The 10,740-nt window shown below is 41.4% G+C and overlaps 1 protein-coding gene across 4 annotated transcripts in view; it reads right to left on the bottom strand.

The window, feature by feature from the left end:
* Positions 1–10,740, bottom strand: part of gse1b (Gse1 coiled-coil protein b) — a 193,534-nt gene that overhangs the window by 38,197 nt on the left and 144,597 nt on the right. The window contains exon 1 of one of the 4 annotated variants that reach the window (XM_054732151.2): positions 4,933–5,073. The exons of the other annotated variants lie outside the window; for them this stretch is intronic. The gene's annotated coding sequence lies outside the window, so the exon portion shown is untranslated. Of the gene's footprint in view, positions 1–4,932; positions 5,074–10,740 lie in introns of those variants that run through there. 4 annotated transcript variants of the gene reach the window in all.

Genomic DNA, 10,740 nt, shown 5'->3' with positions numbered 1-10,740 from the left:
GTGTATTGTGCATTTACTGAAAAACAGCTCTTTACATTCCCCGAAGCATCTTTTGTCCTAAACACGTTCCTGTTTAACGAGTTTTTATCAGCTTATTTTAGGGGGGTGCAGAAGAAGAGCCGGTTAAACTTGATCTGAAGCAAAAAAACAGTTAACACAAGAAGCGGCTTGATCAGTTAAAAAGAAGCAAGAAGCCTTTGCTGTTCATCACAATTACAGCTTACCTTTACTGTTATTTTTAAGCACCCAGTTGGGGATTCCCAGACACACGGACAATCAAACGCACCATCTCATGCCACTCTACAGGGACGGGCCATCAAACAGCACTTAACACCACAAAGCTGACGATATGTCGTGCTGGTGTAACTGAAGACCAAACGAGGCTGAAGCAGACAGAGAAGAAAGATGGCAGAGAAGGTGGAGACACGCTGGGTGAGGAAAGCCCTCGTTGTGTAAACATCCTACAGCGGTTTCTCATCCAACACGCAACCGGACCACACAGAAACGCTTCCCGGACACACACTCACAGAGCGGTGCACGCTCCCACGTTTTCATACCACCTAAGGACATTGTTATAAATGTAGTCTGAGCCAAGCCTTGCCCAGTCAAACACATCCCATTCTCTTCAGCAGGGAGCTATGTAAACCCATGCAAAGGTCCTTCTGTAGTCTGTGCTATTCAAAGCTATCAATGTGTGCTGTTGATAAGAAAATGCAAAGTGGGTCACCTTTAACTCCAGGCTCCTCGTGTAAATAGGAGCGGGAGCTGCTTGGGACTATCCTAATCACTCTCTAAACAGAGCCAGGTGCTGTTGCCACAGACAAACTGTCACCAACACTCTGCTCAGCACAGCTGCCGTCTACCCCCCTCCCCTCCCCTCCAGACATCGCAGCACTGCAGGCTACCGCAGCATGACAAACAGCGCAACGACACCTGAAAACATGCCAACTTACTAAAAAAGCAGCATCAATGCATAAGAACTTCAAGATCCTTTAAATGGAGAAAAATTCTGTTCCTCCGAGCTAGCTTTGCATAAGTCATCTTAAACTCCTGTCACAGGCCTTGCGTTACACATGGAGGTGGAGCTACGATAACTTAGGTAATGCTGCTGAGGAGATTCACATTTAGATCAGATGATCTTGCAGAGTAGATTACCTCATTCTGAGTTACAGTCTGTTTTGTTTTTAACTTCAGAAGAATATTAGAGAAATAGCAGTGCTGTCCAAACCTCTACTCAACCTGGAGTCAGTCAAAACATGATTGGATGTGACTTAATTAGGATGCACCGTGCATCCTGGAGGCTGCATGACGGGACGAATAATAACCCAGAGCATACAGACATCTCGAGCTTTAAAAGTGGTGGAGATATGAATCACTGCTGCAGGTCTACAGATTCTGGACAAAACAAAACATTACATAGAGATTTATGAGCTAGACCTTGGTTCTTGACTTAAAGCAACAGGCTTATTTCTCCAGGGATGTGCAATCTCATAATCACATAATTCAGCTAGATTTGTTGGGGGAAATTTAAGTGCAGGTCATGGATCGTTGAAAAGTTTGTTTGTGTTTTATTAAGATAGTTACTAAATGAATAAAAATACTAAGATTAAAAGATATTAACTTTTGAATGTCAAAGGATAACTAAATGCAGATGAGATATAAATCTAAAGAAGGCAAAAGGGTTAACAGAATCAATAAAACTGATTTTAAGCAAATGTTTTCCTTTAAAAGAAATGTTTAAGTATTTTTATTCTCATAAAACTACTACAGCTACGCAAATTCTTGCTAGGTGAAGGAAACTACTGAAGCTCATATGGAAGTGATACACAATAAAAACACAATTAACCGCAGTTTACCACACAATTACATAATAAAATCTACAAGCAGATGATAAAACTAAACATGTACAAAGTACAGACACCCTAACTAAAGAAAACTTCCATAAATATCAGAGCAGCTGTCCAGATGTGCTAATCTGAAACTGCTCTACAATGACTCCCAACAAAAAAAAAGTTTAAACTGCATCTGCAACCTGATTTACTCACTGCTCCACAAACTTGACAGAATATGATCAAATTGTGAAACGTAGATACTTATTTAATTTAAAAAAAAAACTAATATGGGGGGAAATATTCTAGTATTTCATTATAACTAACAAGCCTATAACCAGATACTTAAATTATGACACATCACCTGTGAAATCACTACTGGTGGTTTCTATTTAAAGTAGATTTTTTTTAATTCAATAATTGCATAAAGTATTATTTATGAGGACATATCCAAAACATTAATCGTCACTTTTCTCCTTCAACTGTCTGACAAGTTTCAGAGAAGGCAGAAACTACAACCCTAAAGGAAAAACATTAGTGCAAAATGTGTGGTTAAGGTGGTAATCAGGACTAAATGCAGTAAAACAAGCAGAATGCCCGGCTGAGTGGTTGTTCATGTGGGGAATTTCCAGTATAAAACACAATAGGAGTGCAGTAAAGACATTGGCTTCCTCACATTGACTTGCAAATACATTCCAAGAACATTTTGATAACATCATCTGGATCAAGACGCTGGTCATCAGAAACACATTACACAAACAGTTCTGTTTTTCAATTTTCCATCAGGAAAATATGGATCAAATGCTGGAGTAAGGTTGTGCAACATGCAAAAGTTTCCAAGCGATATTCATCTGTCAAAAAATGTCAATATATTGACCATTTGATGCGTTGATCAGCAACTTGCTGCACTGCAACTGATACAAGTGACTAACTGGAGAATAGGGATCAGACCTTATTTGTATAACACCTTCACAGGGTTCTACAACCCCCCCCCCCCCCCCCCCCCCCCCCCAAGGCGCTTCACAACACAATCAGTCGTTCACACACATATTCACACGCTGGTGGGGATGAGCTACGATGTAGCCACAGCTGCCCTGGGGCGCCCAAACATGTACCAGCTGTAGCCACCAGTCCCTGTGGCGGGCAAGGTGGGTTGTGTCGTGTCCAAAAACACAACAGTAGCATTCTCTGGTCAGAACCGGGATCGAACATGCAACCTTCCAACTACTGGACAACCCGCTCTGCCTCCTGAGCTACTGCTATCTAAACAATACAAATAGTAACAATGGATTGGATTTATACAGCGCTTTTCTCAGCATCAGAGCTTCCATTGTTCATGCACTCTCGCATTCAAACATTGACGGTGGTGATTGTAAGCAACTACATAGCCATAGACTTTGTGTGGTATGGTTATGGTTGTATGCTTGATCGTCATACTTCATTGGAATCACAAGAATGTTAGCATTCTAGTGATATGTACTATGTACACAGAAAGAGTGTAGCAAATAAAATACTGAGTAAACGTGGAAGTTTGTAATGTCCTACCCACAAGACCAACTACTGGCATTGAAAAAACGAACGGCGAAGGGCGTGTACTGTCACAGATGGTTGATATTATTTATTCAATCGCCAACCCTTACACTGGAGCAATATTAATTCCTTGTAGACAATGAAATTTTCATTTTATTGTCTACGTATGAAAATTGTCAAACATCAAATTCTGCTAATAAATACATCTGAAAATAATCTACACCCTTTTCATGTCTCTCCCATATTTTTTAAACTTTATTTACATTTTTACAAAACAAGTTCTCTCATGGGATCATTAACGCATCTTTCATACGTTTTTATTGCCACTGCTTAGAAATAAACACGACTCTACAACTTTACCAGATTCTTTGTTTAAAACAGGAATTAAATAAACAATACTTTTTGTTGTTGAAGGTGAAACTCATGTCTCCAACAAGCAGGCTAGAACAATGTCTGTCACTGTCCTTCACTGTTAACTGCTGGATATAAAGGTGTCCCCTCATCAATTTTTAATGGTTCTATAAATGTGTTTTTCTGCACCTATGCCTGCTGTGAACCATTCCTGGCTCCAGAGTGAGAAAGCAGCCTTTAATCCACTTAAGGTATATTAGGACATAATGGATTATACACCTCCGGTGGAAAAAGAAAATGACAGCACATGAAATACCAGTGGCTGTTAAAGGCAACAGGATGATAGTATAAAAACCAGAGGGCTCCTATTCCCTGCTCTTGAGGTTATGGCTAACCTTATCAGCAGCAGCTAAAACACACAACAAGGCTCCTTCTGGCTGCAGATAAAACGGTGTGTGTTCAGTAGAAGCCTGTTGCTTCTTCACGGTGTGCGTGTGTGCACTCACTACAGAAGCAGCTGCTGTACGCGCCCGCGGTTCAAAAGAAGTGAAGGAGCGCGTGGGAAGTGATTCCACACGGTCCACCTGCCACGCGCACGCGCGCACATAGCTAGCAGGGGTCAAATCCAGCAACCCGGGAGCACCAACTGGTCAAAATGCGTCACTGAAGCAGTCAGTCACAATTATCCAGAGGAAACGCTCCTCTGCTGCTGCCAGGGAGCAACTCGGACCAGACAATACTTTTAAAGGAGCCAGCCTGACTGGAGACTTCGCACCAACAATTCCGTTTTTATAACATGGATGGGTTTTTACAGTGAGGGAGCTGAAGCCTGACTGGAATAACACAGCAGTTTACCGGTATTACAAGAAGTTAAATTGGGGGGGGGGGGGGGGGGGGGGGGGGCTCACCCGCTTTTGTTTCTTTTAGGGCTTAAAAAGAAAGAAGGAGAAAAACCAGTCAACTTAAAGGCAGGAACGCGGCCACCTGAACGCACCGGAGTGGCTCGTTCTTTCTCTTTCTCGTCGCTCGTTCACACATCAGCGCGCGCGCACAAACGCGCTACAACAAGGGCTCGGCACCGACCTTCGGAAAAAAAACATAGCAGCCGTTTCCTCGATATACCAGTAATAACTTCCTCAACAGAAACCCTCGGACGTAAGCGCGCTCGTTCACACAAACAACCTCCGGGTTTGAAAACACAGATTCACACTGAATCACTCACCGCAAATAAGTCAGGTTTATTCCACCAGCGTTCATAAATGGAAGTAATTTCTCCTCCGTTCAGTACAGAAGAAGCAAATCCATCCTTCCGTCGAGAACAAGAGACGCTGCACTTTTTTATTGTCACGCTGGAAGCTCCGACGCCAAAGCGAGGCCACCGAGACTGAGCACAGCAGATCAGAGCGCCGAGCAGGGGAGAGGCGGGCGGCCGGCTGCTGGGAGCCGGGAGGAGGCGGAGCCTCTCCTCCGGTGGGGGCCGGACAGACAAACAAGACCGTGGTCAGGCGGGGCATGCTGGGGGTGAAGCACCTGCTCCCTCCCAGGCTCACCCGCATCGTGATCCCCTCACAGGAAAGAAAAAAATCACTTCCTGAACATTAAAAATACACCAGAAATTCTAATGATTAAAGGAAACGGAAGAAGCTTATTCTCCACAGTCATCAAACAGGATAAATAATTCAGAACAGCATCTTGTTCTGTTGTTGTTTTTACAAGCAGCATGAATTATTTGTTTCATTTGCTGGTAGTGTCAGTCAGGAGCATATTTAATCCAACAGCAAACATAATAAAAGTAATGTTAATTCGAATGACTTGGTGAAAATTTTGAATTATAGATGTTTTTAGAGTTTTGAAGGCAGCTGATCAGACAGGACAAGGGTCGATTCAAAAGTTAAAAACAAAGTAAAACGTATTTTTTGTGTGTAACAACAGAATCAGTTTTGTGAGGTCTAGGATTCACTAATCTTGATGTATAATTCCATTTAAATTCACGCAAACCAACAATATAGCCATTATTCTTGACGCAGATCAATAGCATGGGACACTACATCTGCAGAGGTCAGATACTTAATGAGTACCTAAAATAAGCTCATATCTGCATTAATCATTAATTTTGGTCATAATATGCAAACTAATTTTAATTCGCATTTTTTCCCACTTATTAAAGTCATTCCCTGATCATGCAAAAAAATAAAAATAGAGAGGTGTAGTTTTACCAACCGGCCACAAGGGGACAGTCAACTATAAAAAGCACAGTATCTGACAGCCTGCACCTCTGTCTCACTGATTTATCAATTGTTTTCCTGTGGATTAGATGCCAGTCACTACTCGGGCTGTAAAATCAAAGCCACACTTGTCAGCACTAAATGCTGGGGGTTTGTCTAAATGCCAAGCGTTAAAATGGGGATTAAGCAGGTAATGACTGGTAAGGAGGTGGGATGAAGCACTTTGTACATTGTGTGATAAACTGCTAAACTGCTTGATGCTCTGGATCAAATGTAAGCTTAAATGTATAGTGTGTGTGTGTGTGTGTGTGTGTGTGTGTGTGTGTGTGTGTGTGTGTGTGTGTGTGTGTGTGACTTCTGCCATCTCCTACTTCTATGAACTTACCCTCAGCCCAGCAGGGCAGAGAAAAACACAATTAAACTAAAACAGCAGCCTCTTTCAGGCAGCGTGCCACATTTCTTTAATGTCTGTGTTGTGCCTTTCATCTAAGTGATACTGTATCCTTCCCTTGTAAGAAAAGGCTGGTATTAAGGCATCCTAACTAATAATGAAGAACTAAGACCCCAGACTTTGATGTGCCTGCTGTCTGCAGCTCTGTAGGCATTTAAGGAATCTTTCCTTCTGTTTAATGAGTCAAATAATTAGCTGGGTATTAAAATATCACAAGTGACACAGAAAATTTGTCAATTTGTATTTTTCATTCTCTTTTTTTAAAACACTAATTACAAATGGGTGATTAGTCTTTATTCATGTCTGGTGATTAGTCATTAATGGAGTATGATATTATTAAAGATTTTTATCTCTGGCATCATGGTGCAATTTATCAATTGGTTTTGCCGCGAGACAAACTGAAAATCTCAATGCATGAAAGCATTAATCCTTTTAGAACACTTTTTTCAGTTACTAATGAATTTGTGAAACATTCTAACTATTAGCTACTAATCCAATAGTATGAAAAACCCTGAAATGAGACAAAGATCGACATGCTCTAAAATACCCAATTTTACATTAGTAAATCTTCATGTATCCTTATTTTATAGTGCCACCAACCTACCCAGTGCAGAAAACTAGAGTTTAAGTGTTTTTGCATGCAGCATAATTAACATATAACTGAAAAGCGTGTGACAACAGTTCCAATACGCTTGCCCCATTTAAGCAGAGAGTGAAACATTTGTGTTTTTGCCGACAATTTCTGGCACACATTTCCAAAAATACACACCTAAACTGTGAATCTCTCACAATAAGCCTTTACGTAATTACTATTCCTCCTCTCGGCTGCAGGTATAGCGCTGTATAACCACAGGAGGCTGCTGGGTATTCCTCTCCTCCTCCTGTTCTCTTCCACCAGCCTTTCTTCCTTTGATTCATACTTCCCTCCATTCCAGCCATCCCTCATTGATTTGACTACTTGCCATTTTCACATGCTGCTATAATGTTGCTTCCACCTCCTCCTGTTTTTCCTGCAGCCTCTGCTTCGTGCAGCCCCACCTCCGTTATTCTCTCTCTCTCTCTCTCTCTCTCTCTCTCTCTCTCTCTCTCTCTCTCTCTCTCTCTCTCTCTCTCTCTCAGCAGTGGACCTGGCCTTAGGCATCGTTAGCTTAATTTAATAAAGGGGCTTAAGCTTTTGAGAGGCTTTTCAAGGATCTGACTGCTGTTACATTCATTACAATCTATCAGCCACCAGAGACACAGCCTTGCTGCATGGTTGGAAAAAGGAGCAAATGTGTGTATTGGGGAAATTGCAAGGGAATCATATAATTAATAAAGCTGTAAAAAGTGGAAAAGTACTCAACTCTTTTTGTTCTCAACCTAGTAAAGGAGCGTTAATGTGTTGTAATGCACAACTTATAAATGCTTGCCTCATAATTCGCCACCTTGTGTTAAAAATAAACAGGTCCTCGTCTTTTAATAGAATATTCTGAAGACAAACAGCAGCAGCACCGCTCCACTTTTGAGTTGCCTCCACCATTCTGACGACAAGTGGCAGTTTTTATAGCCTTCTCCACGGACAAGACATGCTCAAGAGTGTGGATGTCCTACGTCTTACTTTGCCTAAACAATCGCGGGCACGCTGGTAGCTTTAGAAAACATGACGAGCAAACACAAAAGGGGAGAGAGAATAACAAGCCTGTCTGCAGATGTGTGTGCATAAGAGCATATGTGAGAGCGGCTATGCATATGCCATACTCCTGAAGAACGTGTCTCACATACTTCTAATGCATCTTGATAATGAATTAAGAAAGGTGAAGGAAGGTAATTAACTTGCAGATCAGACGCCACAAGGAAGACAGAAGAGGATCGACACAATTGACAGGTTAACCGAGACCAAGTCAGCGATCCATGGACCTACAGATTAAGAAAAAAGGGAGAAATATAGCCTGCATGGTTATTTGTCTTCCCAGTATGACCCATTGTGATTTTACCTCACCTCACAAGTAAGCAAAGATGGTGCATAATGCAGAAAATGGAGATAGAGATCCAGCTGATTGTTTTAATTGTGAAAGGGCAAATATTTTGCTGTATCCAATAATTATTTTGCATAAAGAAATTATTGTTAAATAGTTCGTATTGTATTTAAACCTGGATGTTTATCTGTTACCTCACTATAAAAAAATTATGCACATAAATGCATCTTCTATTTAATATTTTATTTTTTTATCTGACCAAACCAAACCATCTCTGCCCCTCCGCCAGTCACAAACAAACACAATCTATCACAGACGTGGCCAATCACCATGCTTCGGTCAATTAAAAATGCAGATTATTGATTTTCTTTAGGCCTATGATGTCTGGAAGTAAATTCTGAAATGTCTTTCATATTTGATAGTAAAAAATCCTTCATTTGATCCAGATTTACCTGCAAGCATACACTTTGTGCAGCCTTGCTGTTCAGCGGCATGGGAAACAAAAAAAAAGTTGAAAGAATAGATGTGTGTGTGTGTGTGTGGTAACGGCATGAGGGAGCAGAAGAGAAAGAGAGGAGTACTGTGGAGTGAACATGCATGGTTATGTTTCCTCCTGCCACCATCCGACTGTGTGTGGGTGTCTGTGTGTGTGTGTGTACGAGCAACAGGGGAGTGTGGTGAGGCCTATTAACAGACGAAGCAATAATAGGCAGGGGGAGCCAGGATGTGTCTGAGCCGCTGACCTGCCCATTAGCTCTCTCCAGTCCACTAAGCCCTCACATCGATCACCTAACCACACATCATTGATCTGGAAAACCAGGCACGAGCACACCACTCAGCCATATACCCTCGGCCTCTCACATGTCTGTGCCGTTGTTGGGGTGTGTGTGTGTGTGTGTATGTTTTTTACGGTGTGCAACCACTTGTTTTCTCTTGTGTGTTTAATTTTCATGAGTATAAGATAGCCCACTGTGTCTGAGTGGACACACACACGCACGCACGCACGCACGCACACACACACACACACACACACACACACACACTTTTTATTTGACAACTAAAAAAGCCAAGCAGCATAAATGCCCGTTATATCATTCTTCCCATTATTCAAATATATTCCACCTTTCCACCCCTCTGCTGTGACATAATTAACAATGTACACTCCTCCATTAGCCACGCTGGCATAAGCTAATTGTTGGCTGTCACTGTGAATGTCGAGAGCACACAGAAGCCCGTAAACCTTCGTACACAAAGCTCACACATTGTCCAAGACTAAAGAGACACATATTGCACAAATACGTACTTGCTCACATAATGCACGTTCAATTCCTTTTCTGTTTTTTAATCAGTTGTACCGGGATGCATATTCTACTCAAATTATTGTAGCCGTTAGTTAAGAGGTGAGTCTTTACGGGCAATACTTCAGCTGCTAATTAGATCAGATTGCTCCAACCTCACTCCAGTAGTAGAGATCAACCTTAACTGGCTGCTTCCTTCAACACAGCAGCAGAGAAAATGGGATATTTTTCTTATGTGGCAAAAAGACTGTATTATGTGCTGAAGGACTAATAGGGGAATGTATGTGCAGGAAGGTGAAGGAGGATGGGAATAGTAGGCAGGATCTAGTTATCAGGGACATGAAAGCATTGAGACGTATAGCTCAGAGTTAAAGAAGAAAAACATTGTTTGGTAAAAAAAAAAAGTATCTATAAATTCATAATTCATACAAACACTTTAGAATTGCACTGATCCAACAGACAAAATAATGTCCAACATCTCTGATAAACATTTTTTTTATTAAAATGCTTTAATAATGAAAATGTTTCCACACTGTCTGAGACACAGACATTACACAATAAGAAATCTCAAGAAAAACCTTTATGTAACTTGTGAATCTTTTTTTTCTTCCTCAAAAACAGTCTGTAAACCGCTGATGTTCATCTGAGACAGATGGCACGGGGATGATGAAAACCAAACTAATTATTTATCTAATTATGACTTTTAACTTAAAAGCATAATCCAGCCTGCAGCTAGTAAGCTGGGTTGATCAAGCGGGGTTATACAAACCTAAACTAAATCCTTTACATGCACCGAAGTTAGTACATACAAATCTTTGGTTTACAGACACTCTTTCTCACACATATTAATGTACAGTGTGTGCAGGAAACGAAGAAACGAAAGAAGAGTGAAAAATAGCAGGAACCAGGGTGAGTTCAAGCCCATGCTAATGGGGTAATTGCATTGATTTTCATTTAGCTGCACTCTCTGATGTTATTTACAGCGTTTAGCCCAGCAAGCAAGCCCCCTATCCTCCCTTCTCCTAGTTTGCTTTTATCCAGTCATGACACGCTGTCAGCCCCTTCTCCCCTCCACACCATGCTCCTCTTCACCCTTTCACC

This window comes from Nothobranchius furzeri, chromosome 9, assembly GCF_043380555.1.
Source record: "Nothobranchius furzeri strain GRZ-AD chromosome 9, NfurGRZ-RIMD1, whole genome shotgun sequence".
NCBI lineage: Eukaryota > Metazoa > Chordata > Actinopteri > Cyprinodontiformes > Nothobranchiidae > Nothobranchius > Nothobranchius furzeri.
Note: the sequence above shows the minus strand (reverse complement) of the source record. Positions and strands in the feature narration are given on the sequence as shown.